We start from the raw sequence: 18,740 nt of genomic DNA, 5'->3' as shown, positions 1-18,740 counted from the left end.
AGTCACGTGACTATATAGTGGCAGGTTTCAGGTCCCTGTCACTCAAGCCTACAATTTCACTGTCCAGTCTGAACTTCCCGTGTGCATTAGCTGTCCAGTACTCTGACAAAATCCCCCAATTAATGAACTTAGAGTGAAGGAGAGTTTGTTTTCATTTTGTCTCACAGTTATGGAGATTTCAGACTGTGACCAATTGGCTCCGATGGTTTGGAGCTGTGGTAAGGAGGGTGTGGTAGAATAAACTATTTACCCCATGGCTGGACTGAAAAAGCACAAGAAGGGCAATCGCTAGTGGTCGGAAGTGGTTCCCACCTTTTAAAGATTCCACTATCTCCCAAGAGCACCATGGGTCACTTTGCTAAGTCGTAGACATCCTCCGTGCCCAGGTCTGCACCTCTGTAGGAAGAAGCGGAAGTGTACCCTGCACGTGGTTCCCACCTCTTCCCTCCTCTTTAGACCACACCCTCTTCTCTGCTGGGAAGCTTCTGATGATGTCCTTTTACAGTTCGGTCAGAGCCAGTTATGATGGGCACTCAGTCTCAGCACTCAGGAGACAGAGGCAAGCCGAGGGTCTCTGACTTCGAGGCCAACCTGGCTTAAGTTCCAGGACAGGCAAAGGAGGCTACTCAGAGAAATCCTGCCTCAAAAAACCTAAACCCAATGCAACCGAAACAAAAACCAACCAACCAACAACAACAAAACCAGATTGCTGGTAAAGGTTACATTCTGTAGCGCATGCGGGGGTGGGGATGGCGGTGGGTAACAAACAGCAGAAACAACAGTAAGTAGTATTTGTAAGGTAGTGTTGGTTTATAAAGTGTGGTCTCGTCCTTCTCTTTGGGTCATTGGAATAACCCTGTTTTGGGGTGACTTGTGTTCTCGGGGTTCAGAGGAACAGAGCTCCAGTTTGTATAGGGGTCTCCTGAGTATGAGTTCCACGTACTTTGTATGACAAAATCTTTAACGCTGTAGTCAGAGACCACTTGATCCTTGACCTCAGGATTATTTCATGACACTGCTAGTGTAGATTTTATTATGCTTGAGGAAGTTTTAGTTTAAGCCTTCCCCCAAATAGAGAGACAGGACTGTTTGTTTTTGGACCCTGGGTCCAGGGACAAGGGACTGAGGTACATATATTACATATCAAAGCAGACCTGGCCTCTAGGTCCTCCAAGAATCTCCCAGTCCATACCTGGCATACCCTGCTCCCAACTTGAACTTTGCAGCCCACAGGTTGGGCTACCATTCTCCTAGAGGCTGCTCCCTATATAATCCAGACAGTTTGGCCTCCCTCCTCCTCCTTAACCTCCTCCTCATCATCATCGTAGTCCTCCTCCTTCTCTCTCTGCCTCAGCCCTTTCTCTCTTTTTCTTCCCCTTCCCCATGGCGACTCCCCTGGCCTGTGAACTAACTCTCTCTCTCTCTCTCTCTCTCTCTCTCTCTCTCTCTCTCTCTCTCTCTCTCGCAGCTTCTGTTTAATAAATCTAATCTGGCTTGAATTGGCTCATTTTACCAACAGAGAAATAACCTATCAAGGACTCGCTGACTTAAATTATGTCCAAAGCATGTATCTTGTGATTCCTTTCCCAGATTTTATAAAAGAGGATTCACTCAGAATATTGCTGAATGAAGTATGAGTTCTATAGAGAGCTATTCATTCAGAATCTTCTTTTTTTTTTTTTTTTTTTTAGATTATTTGAAATACAACTTTATTCTGATTCTAAACGAAAAGAATGGGAATGACAGTAACAAGATTTCACCACTGGATATTGTGATGGGACTGCAGCAGTCTTATCTTTGAAATCCAATCATGGATTCTAACAGTCATTTTATTCACTTCAATATCATTGTCTTTTTCAGATGATATTTCATTTCAAAACCTGGGCTCGCAGCCCCCTTCCACAGAACTCTGTGGTCTCTCCATCCTCCTCATTTTGTCTTGCTCCACGGAGGGAGTTTTGTTTTGTTTTGTTTTGAACCCAATTACTTCCTCTTTGATTCTGTGGCAAATTGACGGTCTGAGTGAGTAGAATAATTACTTCCATGGCAATGGGTGAAGTTAGAGACAGGCCATTATGTGAGCATTACAGAGAGACAGGGGCTGTGTTAAAATAAATAAATAAATAAACCTCAAACCAGTAGCCTTAATAATGGCAGGATAGAGAGAGAAAATTACTGGCATTATAAATTGCTTTTTTTTTTTGGAAAAAAAAAAGTTTATCTTCTAAAAGGCTGTGACAGTTGAAAAAAATCTCTCTCCAGTTTTAATTGTAGATAATTTTGTGAAAGGAAAAACCTCTCTATGAAAAATGGTGTGATGAAATGTGTTTAGTTTGACTTTGGCAAAGCTCTATGTCACTCTGAATGACTGCTTCAAAACAGACACAAACAATATTTGCTATTACTTAAATGTTTGTGATAATTTGCCTCCGAAGAAAAGGAAGCGATTGAGAAACAAAGGTTGGGCCCTGAGTCTAGCTCCTCCCTAAGGAAGTGTTGTGTACTGCCACCACGTGGAGAGCCAGATAAAGAGTCTAGCATGGCCTTGCGAGCTTCATTCACCTCTTTGGAAGATGGACACACACCAGGAAGAGAGGCAAGAAGACTTCAGTGTTGCCAGAGCAACTGCTAGGAGACACCTTGGAGTTCAGATGTCACATCTCAACAGGGATGCAGGTCAGTGGTAGAACATGTGCCTAGCATGCACACGACTGTGTTCCCACCTCAGCACCAGCAAGAAAAATCACACCAGAACGCCACAGCTGAATCTCATTTACACCAACCTTTGGTATAATTTGAGCAGGCATTGCTTTCGAGTTCCACAACACGTTATAATTAAGCAATTAGAATGTAAGAAAGAAAGAAAGGAAATTTAATAGAACAGGCATTTCATGTATATTTTAGCCCAACAGCAGGCAGTGGTATACTAGGGTGATTGATACACTTTAAATATTATTAAGCAGCTTCACGGGGTGGGGGGAGGGTGCTCAGCCAGCCAGTAGATAGCAGCTTCTGCACTGATGTTTAAGACACATAGTCCCTCAACTTCGTTCTCTGGCTTTTCCAATGGCCAATGGAGAAACAAGCCACACTGGCTCGGCAAGAACAAGAGACAGCACTGAAATCAGTATCTAAAAGTTCAGTATACTCTGGGACCATCAAATGTAGATGACTAACATATCTCTTCTGCCAGAAAGGTCTCAAGCCTTTGGAGAACCAAGGAAACCTGAAACTTCCCTGTATGTAGGCTTCACTGTGCAGGAGGCAGCAGCGCACACTCGGGGAAGGGCCCAGAACATAAAGGAGCTTGGGTTCCAAGGTCACTTTGCCTTCTACTAGCCGTGACAGTTTGATCATTCACTGTGTTCCATTTTTCTCGTTTGAAATAAATTATCATGACAATCATATTACCTCCTTCAGGGAGCTTGTTTGAGGCTAAATGAGGCAGCTCCTAGGAGCAGAGCGGTATAGGAGGCAGTAAGTACTAGACACAAATGTTTTGAAACCTTAATGCTTAGGTTCACTAAGGGTTGAATCCCAATTGTTATTGATACTGCTCATTTGCTCATTCTTTCATCAGATACACATTTGTTTAGCAGATAGTATGAGCCTAGCCGTGTGCAGCAAGCACGTACCTAAACCCGTCGAGCACAGCTCTTCCCATGCAGGAATGCAGACGTGCCGACAAAAAAGTTACAGCAACACGGGAAGTGCATAGGTGAGCATTTCCATGATTATACATGTCTCATGCCTGGAGACGCTGGCATGTGATGGACAGCAGACATGGAAGGCGAAGAGGGTCCTCATGAGCCGCACTCTAGAGAGGAAGGAAGGCGTGTAAGTTAGGGGGAGGGGCTATGGAGGCCAAGGAGACACAGAGGGCACTGGAGGGGCCACTGAACTTTTCAGTGTATTCTATGGTCTTAATTTTCTTTAGCATGAAATATCCCCCCACCCCAAACAAAATATGATGGATAATCTCAGCATATGAAACATAAAAATATAATTTTATCGGGGGACATTTACTTTATAAGTTCACGTTGGTGGCAGTTACAAAATCAATCAGTGAGAACAATAGCAGATATTAATTAATACACAATTAGCAGTTGTATATGATAAACTCAGCCTCATATATATACATATTCACATATATGTATATATACATATTCACATATGTATATATATTCACATATATATATTCTAATTGGATGATATTGAAAATTCTCTGACTCATTCTGCATTGAAAATTTACCTTTTTGAGGAACTCAGTTTGTAATCTCTAAATATGCTTAATTGATATGGAAGTATAAATAGTAGTGAGCTTGTTTTATTTCCATTTTAAATTGTTATCCATCAGCACCGTATTTTCTTTTTTTTTTTATTAGATATTTTCTTTATATACATTTCAAATGCTATCCCGAAAGTTCCCTATACCCTCCCTCCACCCTGCTCCCCTACCCACCCACTCCCACTTCTTGGCCCTGGCATTCCCCTGTACTTAGGCATATAAAGTTTGCAATACCAAGGGGCCTCTCTTCCCAATGATGGCCGACTAGGCCATCTTCTGCTACATATGCAGCTAGAGACACGAGCTCTGGGGGTACTGGTTAGTTCATATTGTTGTTCCACCTATAGGGTTGCAGACCCCTTCAACTCCTTGGGTGCTTTCTCTAGTTTCTCCATTGGGGGCCCTCTGTTCTATCTTATAAATGACTGTGAGCATCCACTTCTGTATTTGCCAGGCACTGGCATAGCCTCATACGAGACAGCTATAGCAGGGTCCCTTCAGCAAAATCTTTCTGGCATATGCAATAGTGTCTGGGTTTGGTGGCTGATTATGGGATGGATCCCCGAGTGGGGTATTCTCTGGATGGTCCATCCTTTCATCTTAGCTCCAAACTTTGTCTCTGTAACTCCTTTCATGGGTATTTTGTTTCCTATTCTAAGGAGGAATGAATTATCCACCCATTTGTCTTCCCTCTCCTTGATTTTCTTATGTTTTGCAAATTGTATCTTGGGTGTTCTATGTTTCTGGGCTAATATCCACTTATCAGTGAGTGCATATCTAATGACTAAATCTCAAGTCTAAGTGGATCAAAGACCTCCGCATTTTTCTTATCATGTATATGAAAGCTGAATGACAAAGCGCTACGATCTTAGTCTCATTGCTAAAATGATCCATAACACAATATTCCTGAGGTGTGAGTTGCTCTGTCCCTCTCTGTAGATTAAGCTGTGGTAGGGCTGTGTTCTGAGGAGGTATGCCTGAGCTGGGCTTGGTCCACATGAAGAAGGTGTCATAACCAGTTGGAACTGGTAGATTTACAAACAGCAATTTGCTTCTCATGATTCTATAGGCCAAGAAGTTTGTGATCAAGGAGTTTGCAGGTGTGTCTGGTGAGGGTTCACTCTCTGCTTCCAGGATGGAACCTTTCTTCCTGTGCCCTCCAGATGGGAAAAACGTCATGTCCTCACCAGATAAAAGAAGGGAACGACAAGCCAAGGAGACACTGGTCCTCCCAAACTCTTTCAAAAGGTTCCTGACCCCAGTTGTGTGTATGGGTCCCTTAATCATCTTTTAAATACCACCCCACCCTTAATAACATCACGATGGAGATGAAGAGCTAAAATAATTCACTCAGTCTGAAGTAGACTGTGATGCATGTTCTGAGGCCCAAAAAGTATTTTATACTGAGCAGATGGAATGAAGTAATTTGCTAAATTCTCAACAAATAGCAGATTTTTAAAAAGCCATTATTACTGTTTTTATTACTACAAGTTTGAGTGAAAAAAAAAAAAGCAGTAGCCCTAGACCCCCAAGCTATCCCTAAGTGTTGCCAGCCAGCACCGTATTTTACTGACCTTCCTGTGTCTACTTTCAGTTGGCTTGGTTGGGGCCTGTCACATAGCAGGCTTAGGAGACACTGTTGACCCCAGGACCTGGAATTGGGCATTTGTTGACCGTGTGTGTGTGTGTGTGTGTGTGGTAACTGAGGCGTCCACAGCTGTGAATATACCTCTGTGGGGAGTGTGTACAGAATCATAATGCGGTACGAGCTTGTTTGAGAGGATTCCTGCCTGGGTCACTGACCCTCAGAGCTACTTAAGGTAGCACTGGATCCTGCTTCCCTTTCATTTAGTGTGACAGCACACACAAGGTGGAGAGTAAGCAAGGTCGCATGAAGGAACGCCTCTTGGAAGGGTATGACTGGGTGCACCCAGATGCTCCGTGGTGATGTGCAACCACAGGTAGATGCTTAGATGAGGGCACCTTTGGTCTGCTTCTCTGTTCCTTCCTCATCCTCATTTAGTTTGAATCAGACCTTGGCTGGTTCCTCATGGTCTCTCCCGTGTCAGTCTGACTCATGATTCATGCCACCTCCTGGGACGGCCTCTCCCTGCAAGAGACAGTTGACTCTAAAGGATTATTGAGCTGGGAACCAGTTTGGCACACGCTGAGGGCACTGGGACCTCTTCCTAGGCTGATGACTCGTATGTCTCAATGGAAACTTTCCTCATCTGGGAGTCATTAATTTGTTTTAACTCATAATTTAGAAACTATTGGGTGTTGAAGACTTCCTCTCTCTCTCTCTCACAACCCTGAGATGCACTTGCTCATTTGCAAGCTGAAGCTCCTGAAGAGAATTCGAGGGGTATCCACCCAGGACCCTTTCCTGCTCTGTTAGCATGTGGACAGACACACCTAATCCAAGCTTGTTGACAGGACAATCACTTTACCCTACCAACCTCTGGTGCCTGACTGTAGAGTATGGTCTTAAAAATATCAAGATAGTATTTTACTTCTGGCAGGCTGTGGGTGACTAGTTAAAGTGTTCCTCACAACTGGACATCTCACTGGCTCTCCAGCCACCAACTCACAAGGAGTCCTCCAGAGTGGAGGCACATAGGTCTTGCTGGTCAGAGGAGGAAGCAATCTTCAGCAGGGTTGAATTTCCAGATGCTCTTAGCACTCGAACATCTTTCTGATTCCGTGCTGACCTTGTGGGATTATAAAACAGAGGTACTAGCTGGGAGGCGGTGGCACACCAGGGCAAACCTCTTTTTTTTTTTTTTTTTGACATGCCCTCCCACACAGTACCTCCTAAGTCTGGATTTACAGGTGTCACTGAATGTCTGTGTTTCCATCTATTCCTATGAAAACGTTTGCACGGCCATAAGTTCGAATTGTGATATGATCAAGCCTTGCTTCCCCCCAGACGCTCACCTTACATCCTAAGCCCACGAACCCTGCCTCCCTCCAGAAATTTCCATGTGATGTCTCTTGAGTGTGCATTGAAATTGTCACAGGACAGCCAGAGGACATCTGTCTAACTGTTCTGCTCATTCCCGCCTGGAGTTCACAGAGGCCCAAACTAGATCAGGCCGTTTGTAAGTCAGAGTCAAATGTTGCTGAGTTTAACCCAATTACTCTCCACCACAAGAGAAAAATCCAGTTATTGCAGGCACTGGACCTCTATGAGGAAAGCAGGCTCACAGCCAGAGCCTTGTCAACACATGTCCAAGCTGTGAGGAGGGGTGTCAGTGCAGATGACAATGATTGGGAAGGGCAAGCCAAGGCTCAGCTACTCAGTGTGCAGTGATAGAAGCTCTGGCCACAACTGCACAATGGCGCCTCCCCTACAGAAGCTTGAAGAGAATGTAGGGATAGCAGCTAGAAGGTTCAGAGCTGAAGTATACATGACACAGCGAGGTTCCACAGCAACTTGATTAAAAAAAAAGATATGAATTATTTACCAAATACTGGGGAGAAAAAGACTAAGCAGAGACGACAGCCACTGCCAAGTGAGGAAAAGCAACCGTTTTCAAGAAAACTTTAAGAGGAATTTCTTCCTGTGGTTACAAGTCTCCGTGACAAATAAGATAATGTTAAATCTTCTCTTTACATTTATGTCCTTTAACTGTGAGTGACCTCCTTTCAGGGATGTTCAACGATTCTGTTAGCCAGCCAGTGGTCAGCTCCTCAACCCCACGAGACATGAACTCCAGTATGTCATGATAGAGTCAGTGAACATGAAGCTAGAGAGGCCCAGTGGCCTGCTGAGTCACTGTCTGTAGAAGTCAAGCCAAGCTGGCTGCTCACTAAGCCATGCCTCTCCAAGGCCTTATTTTCTCAAATTATTTGTCCTGTTATAGGCAGGTCCTCATGTCACCAGAGAGTCATCCTCCCAAACTCTCAGAAGTCCATTGGGTGCACCAGAGCCTGTGTCCACAGGAAATCATGCCCTCGTGTCTTAAATAGCATAATAATTAAGCGTAAGATGGTAGGTTCATGTCCCAACTCTGGCATATCCTAATGGTGTGATGATGGTGGATCTCTGAGTCTCTGTGAAATGAGAAAACTATTTCCTCATAGGGGTGCGTTTCAGTGTTGTCAGTACACTTGTGGCACTTTAGATGGTATGTAAGAAAAGTATGAAAACAATATCATTTTCTTCTGAAAGCCAAGCTGTCCAGTGGGTCCTGAGATATGTGTTCCAGGATCCTGCTCCAACGTCAGATTCTAAGGTGGGTCTTAAGTTACTTATATAAAATGGCACAGTAGTTGCATATAACCTACACACACTCTCCCTACACTTTAAATAATGTTTGTATTACTTAGAGTGCACAATCAAATGTAAAGACTATGGGAATATTAGCTGTCATGTATGTGTATATTGTATGATGAAAAAAGGAAAGAAAAAAGTTCATATTTGTTCAATACAGATGTGTTTTCCGTAGATACTGCCAAAGCCCAGGTAAATCTGCACATGACAGCTACGGCTGACTGTAATGAAAGTATTGAAGCTGACGGACACTTTCTTGTTAAACCCATTTGTGTGCATCGGAGACACCTTTAGAAGCTGGTTGGTGTGTTTATGATACATATAATAGCCAGGCTGAGAATGAGCATCATGTCACAAACAGCTGGCTAGCATCCTTGGGGAAGGAGACACTAGGGAACCATAGCAACTCATAAATTTCTTCAGGGGTCAAGTGAACTGTTACTTTAATTAATCTTTGCCTCTATACTCAGGAGCACAGACAATGGTGGGGGGGGGGGTTGGAGGACTCAGATAATGGGAGGGTGTCCAGGTTTGCTTTCTGTTGCAGCGATAAGCAACGTGATCAAAAGCAAGTTGAGGAAGAAAGGGTTTATTTCATTTCATCTTGGACTTCCAGGATGCAATCCACTCTTGAAGAAAATCAGAGCAGGAGCTCAAGCAGGAACGGGGGCAGAAACCATGAAGGAGCAGTGTGCACGAGCTTGCTCCAAGGCTCGCGTTCAGCTACCTTTATTATACAGCGGAGCCTAATCTGCTTAGCGATGCTGCTGCCCACAGTGGGGCGGGGTCTTCTTACATCAACTAGCAATCAAGAAGATATCCCATAGACATGCTGACAGGACAATCTGATCAAGGCAATTCCCCAGCTGAGACCCCCTCAAATAACTCTGGATTGTGCTGAGTTGACAGCTGAAGCTAACCAGGGGAGAGATGGTACCTCAAGCCACCTTCTATAACTAGCTCACATTCACTCAGGCCTGCCTCTCCTTCCCTGGGAGGCAGACTGGTGCTGGGACTTGTCTACAGGGCAACTATTATGCTTGGCATAAGTTGACTGTCCATTGACATATGTCTTTCACATTTATATCAGGTTTTTTAGTCGACATTTCCAAGGCCTTATCGCATCTGCCCCCATCATCATGATGGATTTCTTTCAGGGCCAGAGTCATTGTTTTCAGGCACTATAATATAGTCAAAGTAAGCTTGCATATACTCTTTGCTATGTTACATGATTTTGACAACCACTGTTGCAATGACTTTTGACAGGAGAGACCGCAGAACTAAGCGTGCAATTGCCTATGCATCTCTTTTCATCAAAACCATCATGGCTCACTGTTACCCACGATCCCCTGTGGTTAACACCTCGTTGCATTCACTTACAATATCCTGGCCTCATGTACTTTGCTTGAGATTCTCTTCGGAGAGTACAGGCCATCCGAACAGAAGCCAGATCTCTTTGCTTAGTCTTGTTCTAACTTTATAGAGTTATGACTCGAGAGCATTGTTTATTTTCAATAATACCAGGGATGGGTTGCTGTCCTACCTAGAAATGGAATCTTCATACGAGGCTATAGCTCCAACATCTGGAATGAAAGCCAAACAGAGAACTGGAGTTGGTGTCTGTGCGTTACACTCTGCAGTAAGTCCCCTGGCTTTCCCAGAGTTTGTCAGTCTCCTGGGTGTGTCCTTGATGCTTGGATTCTTTGGGGGCCATCCCTGTAGTTGAAGTTATGATTACTGGTGCTGGACAAGCAAGAAAAAATGCTTCCAGCACCAGGAAGAACGGCTTTGACTGGAGGAGGCAAGGCAGACAAGTTAGCCATTTCTTGGGTCCTCCGTGGGAAAGATGGGGAGAAAAATGGCCATTCTAGGCGGGTAACTGTGTCATCCTAACACCGATATGACACCTCGATTCTCACCCCAGCTGAACACCTGAATAATTATATTTTAAGCAACACAGAACATAAAACAAATTCACCTAGCATCCAGGTACTCAATTGTACTCAGGCTTGCCCAAACTGGCCTTTCTCATTGCAGGGTGTGGGAGAAGACAGGGCTTCGTGGGTCCCTAGGGGGCCTGCCAGGTCCTGAGCTCAGCTGTGGGAGGCACGCCAGTTCTCAGGTCTGCTAATGAGTGGTGTGGTACTGTGAGAGAGTGTGACTAACCATGAGTCTTTTCAATAACGCTGACAATTCACTCTCCTTTCTCTCCTTCATCTGCTTTCTTGGCTGGAGCTGGCTGAAACAGGAGCAAATTAGCCTCGTTCTAGAAGAGGCAGGGCATGCACAAAGGACCCCCTGAAAGATTTCTGGTGCTCTGTGCCTGCATGGTTTGCAGTCAGTGTAATTACCTGACTTGGATGAGTGCAGGATGTAGTGTTTTGTTGTTGTTGTTGTTTCCTGTATTCCACAATGGGCATCTATGGGCATCTAATGACCAATATGCTGCATGTCTTAGGGAAGTTAGTGCTGCTGCCTACTGCGTAGTGGGCTGTTCGGTAGTGGGTCCTTGGATAACAGGCTGTTGGGTAGTAGGTTGGGACATTGCCTGTCAGCTTTCCCTGCTCTTGGATCAGAACTTTTAGAAGGGAGTAGCAATTCCCTAATGACGTGTGCCCTCATCATTAACCAGATCCCTGAGAATGACTCAAGTACATTTAATTTCCTAATAATCCAGCCAAACACTTACAGATTGAGAGATGTGAGCAAGCGAAAGCAAAGGAAAAAAATGCATTGAGATTTAGAAAATACCGAGGCAGTTTATAACATTCTTGGTTCTTTAAAATAAATACTATGTAGCTCAGCCCGCTTCTCTCCCTTTAATATGAGAAAGCCTGTTTCTTCTTTGAGTCTAGGACTTTGGGGACTACTATTAATATCTAAGGCAGTCTAAAGTGGCAATTAAATTGGAAGTATCAAAGCTGTATTTTCTAAATTAAAAATTGGGACATGTGTTCCAACAGGCACCAGAATATTTTCAGGAATGATAAGTAAAAGTATTTAAAATTAGATTTTTCTTTTGAGTATTTTGACTATAGGACTCCCTCTCATTTTCTGAGTTATTGTGTTGCCTGGTTGCCCAAGGTTAGATTGTGTGTTACACTAGACTCTGTTTCAAAAACTAGGAATTTTTTATATAAAGATCTATATTTACTTTTCTCTTTGAAATTTGTGAGGTCTCTACCAGTCCAGCGGCCAGACTGGGTCCATGGGCCCCGGACAGGAGTGAGCTTAAGATTAGTGTCCTAGGACCTGGTCATGGATCTAGCTTGAGATGTCCACCAACCTGGTACAGCATGGTGGGAGGTGGAGGGTGGGGAGGGGGAAGATTATGTAGAACATGCCCAAAATCACCCCTGCCAGGTGCCATCATGCAGAGAGCCTGGGTGCTACTAAGAAGCAAGTAAATGGCTGAGATATAGAAACAGAAGGAAGTGAGCACAACGAAGAAAAGAAGAAGTGGAAAGACACAAGGGTAGTGAGCAACAGCCAGATATGAGGAGCTGGTGATGCCACCTGGGACCATGGTGAGGGCCTGACCTTATTATGCTGCCATTAGGGACCATGTCTGGGTACATGGGCCTATATCGGTAGGGGTCTGCTACCACCAAAGCCAGGTGGATGTCCCTGGTCTGTGCTACCACCAGGGGACACGTTGATGTCTGAAGACTGTGCAGAACTAGCCTCACCCCTCACCTGGGCATCATAGGAGAGCTAGCCCTGGAGGCATGAGAGTAGAAGAACTGAACCTGCCCCTAGCCAGCTGCTGTACTCAGGAGCGCATGCCTGCACATTGTGGAAGTTGCAGGTGAGTGTGGGAGAGCTGGCCTACCACACATCTCCTGAGCGGTGGTGTGGGGGAGGGGAAGCTACCCTTTTTCATCCTCCTCCTCACCACCTGTGGCAGGTGAGAGAGTCTGCCATGCACCTTGCCTGGCCAACACAGTAGACCTAACCCTGGTAATGAGGGTGTAGGAGAGCCAGGCCCCTAGGGTAAGCCCTTGGGCTGACTAGCTCAGATACCTCTCAGGCCAGATGCAGGGCTTTGAATTTGCCCACCTCAACATCTACCCTATCAGTGAGCTATTGGAGTGCGTGAAGGGGCTGGACCTACAGATACAGAGCACATCTCCAAAGATTTTCAAGACATGGGGCAACAACGGGATATCCTAGATGAGTCTCCGTGAAGTTCTAGTACTGATAGAGTAGCAGAAGCCAGAAGCCTTGTAACAGACCAACAAGTTGTTGCAATGAGCATTTGCAAGCAAAGAAGTGTGGGAAAAAGGGTGTACTGTGGGGCACACTGTGACACACTACAGTTTCCACAATGAGATGATTTTTCTTTTTCCTGTTGAAGGGGAGCTTCTCAGGGTTGGGGGCAGGTCTGAGAGAAGACAGAAATGAGTGGGATTGGGGTGCATGATGTGAAATTTACAAAGAACCAAATAAAAAGCTAAAGAAAATCAAACCAAAGCAAAAAATTTCCAGGTCTGGAAACACAGGGTGGAGGAGCCGACACTTGGCTGGGGCTGGACAATGGAAGCTTTCTCACGAGCCTGTGCTGTGCCCCTCCATTATTTTCTGTCCTCTATGTCTTACCTCTGTCATCTGTACAGGTATCTATCCAGCCTCTCTAGCCATCTGACTTTATTCTTGTCCCAGTCCCAGAATCCTCAAGGCTCCTTGGAGCTCATCATTAGAACAGGGGTAGACATTTGACTCAGGTCTCATCTCAGGGCAAAGCTGATTACAGGGTGGCAATCTATACTTGAGGTGTTGGAGCCTCGATGGCTTTGCTTCTTTGCCTACAGAAGATCAGAGGAGTAATCGAGAAAATGTGATTCGGGACAGTCTCTGCCAACTGAGACACAGCAGCCTGAGCCCTGGAGACCCACCATTGTTTTGTGCTTGTGTCTTACAAATCTGATTGAGAACTTTTAGGACTGGGACTTGAATGCAGAAATGTGTTTGGCTTTCAAGTAATGCTGTGGTTGATTATAACCTACTGGACAAGTTACTAAACCTTACAATGTTTCCGAATGTTTAGCTGGAGGTCAGTAGGTTTTTGCCAAGTGCCTACTCTAGGTCAAACTGTACAAAGATCCATTTCTAGTAAAGTGGAGGACTTATGTGTCTTAATCAGGTACCGTGATAGGCACCGGAGAAACAAAAACACAAAAACAGTTACATAAATAAGCTGTCACGAAGGATTATGGACACCATGGTAGGTATGGGGGAGGGGGTCCTGAAGAATGGGGAACCAGTCCCTCTGTGAGGATAGGCTGGTGCAAGTCAGTTCTTGAATGAATGAATTTGTGCAGCCTGGAGAGATGGTGCAGTCAGTAATGTGCTTCCTTGAAGGTGGGGAGGGCATTGTAGGTATGGGTGAGCACTGGGGTCAGTATTCATCCCAAGGACAGAATGAACAGAAACCAGGCTGCAGGTCTCACAGCATCTTCAATAGTTTGAGCATGGACCAAAATGGGTCCTTCAACATTGGAGGCTAGGCTGGTAGACTGGTCCACCCAGACCATGTCAGTATCGTCTCCTTGTTGTATCAGAGAAAAAGAGCCATCCACAGACGTTGCCACTGTGAAAAGGCCATCTCTTTTCAGCATGGAGCAGGAGAGCTGAGTTGCAGACTGGAACACCTATAGATATCGTTGGTTTGACCTGGACAAGAACCCGAGACAGGTAAGTAAATGCCACACCTCTGTTATATCAGTTCATGCTCTATCAGAGATCCCTGGACTATTCGGTCTCATTAGAGACCTTTTGCAAATGAATACAGATACCCAAGACTACTATAAAGCCACTAAATGCAGTAGACAATGCAATTGCATTTATCTTTTTATTAGTAACATTAATCACTAGTAGTATTAATCAATATAAACCAGTTGCTACGATCATAGTGTTCTGTCAGGGAGTATATACTCACCTCATGTTGTCCTCAGAAAACCTTATGGGGGAAGGTACCATTGCAGCCACCATGTGCCAGAGGAAGAAACTGAAGCATACAGAGGGAAGTTATCTTTCCAATGCTGTACAGCAGGTAAGAGTTGGAAGCAGGACCCACGGAGGGCAGTGGAAGTGGAGTATCGCTATCATCCTAAAACAGCAGCCATAAGAGCAAGGATCCTTCACGCCTCATGCCAAATCCTTCACCAAATCTGCAACTGTAGGAGCTGAGCTCAACCACCGGTTGTCCAGAATAACCCTTGTTAGTTTTCCCAATAGTTTCCCCACTAACTATAATAGACAAAGCCATTGGAGTGGTGTGCGCACCTTTTTAACAGAGTGGAAGCTCCAGGGCTGTGACTAATTCTGTTATCAGCTGAAGGCAGTTCACTCCTCTTTCTCCTGGCCTTGATGTTGTCAAGAACCAAACCTCTACCAGGAAGTGCCTGGTACATTGCACTGTGTGTGATTCTAGATGTGTCTGCCTTTCTTTGATGTCATAGCATCTTAGGGCTGGTCTTCAACTGAGATGGATTAATAACCAACCTGGTTTTGATCTCTTATATGCAGTTTTCAGGGGTTGGTCTAGATGACTTGGCATGAATGTGACCAGAAACATAACAACATCTGGATCCACATTTATCTGAATTCTTTGGAATAGACTTCCTTCGTTCTGTTTCTTGACCTCAAGGGTGCAATGGAAAAGCACCAGTATAGATGGTATAATGATTTGTATATGCTCGGCCCAGGGAGTGGCACAATTAGAAAGTATGGCCCTGTTGGAGTAGGTGTGTCACTGTGGGTGTGGGCTTTAATACCTTCATCCTAGCTGCCTGGAAGCCAGTATTCTGCTAGCAGCCTGCAGATGAAGATGTAGAACTCTCAGCTCTGCCTGTACTATGCCTGCCTGGATCCTGCCATACGCCTGCCTGATGTTAATGGACTGAACCTCTGAACCTGTAAGCCAGTCCCAATTAAATGTTGTCCTTTATAAGACTTGCTTTGGGCATGGTGTCTGTTCACAACTGTAAAACCTTAACTAGGACAGACAGTTTCTCGAGCAAGTTTCCTATCAACAAAATGGAACTAGAAAGTTACAGTGACCTAGATTTCAGGGATGTTACACAAAGGACTTGCTGCCATTTGTACAATGTTTGACTTTCCTTGGAAGAATAGAAATGGTCATCATTGTGTGGCCGAAGCTCAGAAAGCATCAAGGTGGTTGGGGGGTGGGGCACATTTAAACCTCTTGAAACCCTTTGACATCGAACACAGTGAGGTTGGTTTTTCTACATATTCTCAGGTCCCTTTATGCAGAAAGCCCCTGGTGCTTTCCTGTCCCCAAAGATCCCAGAGCCATTTGTGCAAAGTCACCCCCCATGCCAACCTTGCAGAACACAGGCAAGCCAGTCTGGGAGTATGATCCTGGTAGCTCTGAGATGAAGAAAGCAAACTTCATAGGAGCAAGGACATCAAGGGCCTCTTGGGACTCAGCTCAGCCCTCCACTCACCTCTGTAAGGACATCATACTCCCTCCCTGCTGGATAAACAGATGATGCAAAGGAGACAGTATCAGGAAAACGTCCAAAAGGCATAATGAGCAAAGAAGTGAAGACTTTTTTTTTTTTTAAGAGCCTTCTTGTTAATCCTTGTATGTGAGAGGAGATTGGCCTTAGCAGAGGGAAAAGGGAAGGCTGCATAGTGTCCATGGCCTGCCATGTTAGTTAGGTATAAGATAACTGCAGAGACAGTGGAAAACCCAACTTATAGTGATGTAGCACAAAATTTGTTCTCCCCCCTCCCCAACAATCAGTGATCAGTCTCAGACTTGTCCAGCATTTCACAGTACATCAAAGAATCACTCTCAATTTCTGTTGTGCTTTCTCTACCTCCTGCCTTCTTTGTTCCTTCATTCCTGAGCTTGGAGGACCACAGCAAAGTTCCCATGTGGCCAGGCCTCTGTGGCACACATCATAGCTACCCACGTCTCTCTACAAAGGAGTACTCAGAGTAGACCCACTGACAAAGTCTCAGTCATAGCCCCCCAGCTCAGGAACCCATGACTCTGTAGGCCGTTCCTATCTTGGATACATTTGTGCTGATTACAGAACGCTGAAAATCCTCTAGAAATGTTCTTTATCCAAATCACTCACTCTTTCTTAAACTACTGACATGCTGTGCAATTTATGGTGGGGCCCAGGCTTAGCTAGCTATCAGAGGATGGAAGCACCAAGTTGTGATATTATCACTGGGAGATAAGGATACACGGTACCAATGCCATTCTTTTTTATCTGCCATAATTTTGAAACAATTTTTATTAAATCCCATGTCCCTGGGAAGACTATTGTATTAGCTACTGTTGGAATTAGCATTATTACGGGTCACTGAATTTTGTCATAATCCTTTACACTGGGTGGGACATTCTCTTTCATGTATGTATATTATGGAAACATCACAAAGATAGTTTCATCCACACCTGTGTTTTAAAGAAGTTTGATGATTAGAAATAATTTGTTAGAAAATCTTTTAATGATTTCTTTTCTATCATAAAGAGTCATCTCAGTAGCTTTCCAGTTAAGCTGGAGACGGAGGTGCCAGATGTTGGAGAGAGGTTAGCAACTGTGTCCGGCTTGGATTTTTGTCAGTTCCCGAGGGACTCTCTCTCAGAGACAGCTGGGAGCCGAGCATCCGTGGTTCTCTGTGTCTCTAAAGGGGGAAACCAACCTTGCCTTGTCTCATCCTCTCTGCACAGTGTCAAGGATGAATGTGCATTAAGACTCCTGTGAGAGCCGGGCGATGGTGGCGCACACCTTTAATCCCAGCACTTGGGAAGCAGAGGCAGGCGGATTTCTGAGTTCGAGGCCAGCCTGGTCTACAGAGTGACTTCCAGGACAGCCAGGGCTACACAGAGAAACCCTGTCTCGAAAAAAAACCAAAAACCTGGAAAAAAAAAAAAAAAGACTCCTGTGAGGAGATTGGAAACCAGAGTCCAGTTACAAACACCTGTCTTGAAATTCAGTCAAGTCCTGTATTAACAGATATGAATTGTGTGTGTGTGCCTTGTGGCTATGTATTGCTGTGCATTTTATGTCTCATTTCTGCCAACTTTGTTTTATTCACACTCATTTCATGTTGAATATTGTTTCTTTCATTACTTCTATAACCTTACAGATGATGATACAGAAAGGTGTACATGTGTACCTATGTGAGTACACACATGTGCGCGCGTGTGCACGCACGTGCATGTGCACGCGCAAATGCACACGCGCGCGCACACACACATCATTGCTGCCTTAAAAAAAAATAGTCCTCCACTTTAAGTTGTTCCTGATATATTTCACTAAAGAATACAGAGTAGAGGTGCAAAAAAAGCTATAATTAGGTAAACAATGTGGATGGCAGTGTTTTAGGCAGTGAGCTGGGGTGAGGGACTATTCTGGAAGGTCCACAACATATTTTAGCTTACATCATGCTTGCCAGAATCCATTCACATGTTCATAATCAGCTATGAGGGAGTCTGGGAAGCAAAAATTCACTAGCTCTGTGCTTGAGGAAACTGATCCTTTTGTAAAGAAAACGGGTTGTGAGGACTTCAAACAGGCAACTCGTAGCCATATGCAAAGCAAAGCAATACATCGGGGGCTGTTCTTGGGAATGGAGTTCTAAAGCAAAACAAAAATTATAAGATGGAAAAATAATGATAAATCCTGTCTCCCGCAATCTGAGCTGAATTATGGATGTTTTGACTCCTAGGCTGCCTGCTGTATGCTTCATCAGCAAGCAGAACGCAGAGCCCAAGGTCAGCCCTTTGTTTGCTGAATATAAGAGATTCCCTGTGGCATGTCACACAGATGGAAACAGGGCATCCGTGTCACACAAATGGAGACACCCTACTCATAAGCAAGGACAGTCATCTCGGTTCTTGGAAGGGCACTGGGAACCTCACACCAAGGGCAGGCACCACCCACTCTGGTACTTCTGCCTTCTAATCTCACTCAGGAGATCCCTCTGTGTGTCGGGATGCTGAGGTGAATTGAACTTCCTAGGTCTGAGAACTAGGGCAACTGGGTGCTCACTGAACATGGAAAAATTGCAAAAACACAATCAGTTATTCGTTTCTGTGTATTCTGTTTCTGTGTATTCCACCAACTCCAAGTGGGAAAGAGTCCTGGATATATTGCATTCGTATTGCATCTGTATAGGCTGTCCCCCATCCTT

General features: G+C 44.7%; 1 long non-coding RNA gene across 8 annotated transcripts in view; it reads left to right on the top strand.

The window, feature by feature from the left end:
- LOC110290594 (uncharacterized) overlaps positions 1–18,517 on the top strand; it is a 61,725-nt gene extending 43,208 nt beyond the window's left edge. For 5 of the 8 annotated variants that reach the window (XR_015046759.1, XR_015046757.1, XR_015046755.1 and 2 more), the window contains one exon: positions 8,740–9,036. This is a non-coding gene — a long non-coding RNA (uncharacterized LOC110290594). Of the gene's footprint in view, positions 1–8,739; positions 9,037–9,180; positions 10,988–14,179; positions 14,259–14,518; positions 14,617–17,074 lie in introns of those variants that run through there. The other 3 variants (XR_015046758.1, XR_015046750.1, XR_015046746.1) reach the window with 3 other exon arrangements.
- Positions 18,518–18,740: the final 223 nt, after the last annotated feature.

Source organism: Mus caroli, unplaced genomic scaffold, assembly GCF_978045245.1.
Source record: "Mus caroli unplaced genomic scaffold, Mus_caroli_1 scaffold_3, whole genome shotgun sequence".
Taxonomy (NCBI): domain Eukaryota; kingdom Metazoa; phylum Chordata; class Mammalia; order Rodentia; family Muridae; genus Mus; species Mus caroli.
Note: the sequence above shows the minus strand (reverse complement) of the source record. Positions and strands in the feature narration are given on the sequence as shown.